The 3068-nt window shown below is 61.2% G+C and overlaps 1 long non-coding RNA gene across 1 annotated transcript in view; it reads left to right on the top strand.

Moving 5' to 3' along the window:
- Positions 1-2937: 2937 nt before the first annotated feature.
- LOC115346585 overlaps positions 2938-3068 on the top strand; it is a 42747-nt gene continuing 42616 nt past the window's right edge. The window contains exon 1 of the long non-coding RNA XR_003925171.1: positions 2938-3046. This is a non-coding gene — a long non-coding RNA (uncharacterized LOC115346585). The remainder of the gene's footprint in view (positions 3047-3068) is intronic.

Raw genomic sequence — 3068 nt, forward strand, 5'->3', positions numbered from 1 at the left:
GGAGATATCCCGGGTTTCTCGAGCTTTACCGGCGGGTTTAAACCCAGGTTATTCCCCTCCCGCTGCTCCCTCCCCCGCTACGCCCTCGGTGCAGCGGGGAGCCGCTCCCCGCCCGGCGCCGCGGGGGGGCTCACGCCGCCCCCGGCACTGACCCGCCCCCCCGGGGCCGCCGCGGTGGGACGGTCCCGACGGGACGGTGCCTCTCCAGCTTCCCCCGAGGTGGGGACGGTCCCTCTTCCCTCGGCCCCAGCCCGCCGGGAGGTGCCTCGCCCCGGGACGGGGACGGTGCTTCTGGCGGAGGGGGGACACGACCTGGACGTGCCGGCGCGCCGTGCGAGGGAAATGCAACTCAGGCGACGAGGCTGGACGCTTTTAGTGTCTGCGTGGAAGCAAAGCGGGGTATTCCCCGGGTGAGATGTTTCAGCACTCTCCGGCCGCCGCCTGGGAGAGCCGGGGACGCGGACAGCCTCGTGTAATTTGTAACTGGGTTTGTTAGCTGGAGGGGAAAACACAAGCAAAGAAAAGCAGCAGCAGCTGCACTGAAGATAACACTGCGCGGAGTCTAATCTTGTGACACAATCATTAATTACTATTGTATTAATTACTATTTTTCCAAAACAGTCCCTGCCCGGAAGAGCTTACAGCCCACACCTGCTGTGTAACGATGCTCCTCCGGTTTAGAAACGATTGCCCCATTAGGTCCCAGGTAGCATTTACAAACGGCAACACCTACAGTATCAAAGCCCGTCATCTTGCAGCCTGAGATTTTCTGTCCCATCGGCCTGGGTAGGATGATTTTGATGCCGATAAAATACATTTCAATATCAAAGTCTTTATTCACGTACATATTCCGTCCAAACTTTTAGATCGCGATGCCGTAACTGCTTTATTTGCTCTTCATCCCACGGATGCTGCCTTATATCAGTAACAAACAAGCATTGATTTTATGGTAAAGTCACTTTGGGATGGGAATGAGTAACTCCAGGCAGTGCTATCACTGTATTACATGGAAATGGCCCAGGTAACAAGATGAACATTGATTCAGCATTATGTTTGATCAATAATGAAATAAGTAACTTCAGGGCCAAATTAAAATGCAAGCTGGCTTAACGCTGCCAGCTTCTGGGCTAAGTGACAAGGCTAATTCAGCAGGGAAATGGCAATATTTGCATTAGAGGCTGCATCTGTTGTTTGGTGGAAGAGGCTGGATCTGCAATAACGCCGGCTAAAATTGCAGGGAGCGGGTTTGAGGGGAGCCCTGCCGGTGCCCGGGCCGGTGTGCCCGGGCCGGGGGAGGGGGGGCCGCCCCGCCGGGGCAGCGCCGCTTCGCCCCTCGGCTCCCCTCGGCTCTCGGCCACGACGGAGTTGGGCTGCAAAAAATACTTCGAGGCGCGTAACAGAAAGCCAGGGTGCTCCGTTTCGCAGATAACCAGATGGTGTTAGCACTTAGCGAAGGAAATAGGCGTTTATAAACTCCTCGGCGGACGGGAGCTGGGCCCGGCCCGGCCGGCCCCGGGGAAGGGTTCACGGTGTATTTTGGAAGTGAGCGGGGAAGGGGACGGGATTTAGAAGACGAGTGGGAGGATGACCAGGGCTCCCTGTATCGGCGGCCTTTGGCCCGGTTTATCCGCTGTTTTCTCCATGGCCGGTTTTTACAGCTCTGCCATCATTACCGGGACGGTGACACGCATTGATTTCCAATAGCCATTCCCGCCTTCAGCTGGCCAGCACCGGCACCGGGACACGGGGCGAGTCACCCAGGGCAAAACCTCGGTTAGGGCTGGAAAAGGTGTAAGGTGTAACCCCGTGCCCAAAATCGAAGCTGAGCGCTACGGAGACAATTCATGGCCGCTCGCCGGGTGGGAGACCGGCTGCTCCGCTGTGCCGTGCCGGGGAGGAGATATTATCCTTGGGAGAGCAATAAGCACCGGCGGGATGCGAGGCAGCTGGAGCTGCCGGTGTGTGTGTGCGGGTGAGGAGGCTGTGGGCAGGCACGGGAAGATAAGACAGGCGGTCGGCCCGCGTGCAACGTAAACTGGGGACACCTAGTATTGTGGCATTTTTCTAAGTTGTTATTTTTTTAGACCGTTTTTAAACATTTCCTCCAATGGGGGGGGGGGGGGGGGGGGAGAAAAGGAAGGGCGCTCCCCAAAAGAATAGGAAACACCTCCCGGTGCAGCCCAGGCTAAACTCAGTGTGCCAGAGGCGTGTGTGCCTCTGCCCCATGACTGGAAGCTCCCCCCAGGCAGAAAGCGCGGCTCCTTTTCACCGGGGAGGGGACACCAGATCGGCGGGGGCCGGGGGGGGACGCCCACGGCCGCCCCAGCGGTGGGTGGGTTTCCGCCCGCCGGCACCGGCGCTGCTGCCGACCCGGTGCAGCCCTGAAAGCTGAGCCGTAAATAGGGCCCAGTGTGGCAGAGGTGCGGCTGGAAATGGTTGATGTGGTGGGCGAAGGATGGCCCGGGGCGGGGGGGGGGGGAGAAAACCGCTCTGCACTTACGAAGGGGCCGCGGACGGCGGGAGCTCGCACCCTCGCTCCCGCCCCTCCCGGACGGCAGGATTCAGCCCCCTCCTTAGGGTGTCGATGCGAGCCCGGAGAAGGGGTACAGACCCGGGGGGGTGTCGGGATTTAGGCCAGGCAGACCGGGAGCCCGGTGCAGCCCCCGTCGCCTTTGCAGGCGGTGGGACCCCCCCCCGCGCCGGCGTGCAGCCCTGCCGGGGCAGGCCCGGCCCCGGCCCCGTTCCCAGCCGCCGGGAGGCAGCCGCCGTGGCCCCGCCGCAGCGCTGCGCGACCGCGCACCTGGAGCCTTCGGGGAGCGCGGGGGCGGGCTCGGCCGGAGCGGGGCTCGGGGCTCCTCGCCGCAGCCCCGTGTGCCCCAGCCGGCACCGCGGCGGGACGCGGAGCCCGGACCGTGCGGGGAAAAAAAAAAAAGAACAGAAAAGGGGGCCGGCGCTGGCGTTATTGCTCTTTCCTCTCCTTAAGCAGGTCAAACGCGATCGTTCAGAGCTATTGATTGCTCCACGGGCTTGTAGTGATTTGTTAAAAGTAAGTAAGGGCGAGCAGGAGG

Source organism: Aquila chrysaetos, chromosome 9 (genome assembly GCF_900496995.4).
Source record: "Aquila chrysaetos chrysaetos chromosome 9, bAquChr1.4, whole genome shotgun sequence".
Taxonomy (NCBI): Eukaryota; Metazoa; Chordata; class Aves; order Accipitriformes; family Accipitridae; genus Aquila; species Aquila chrysaetos.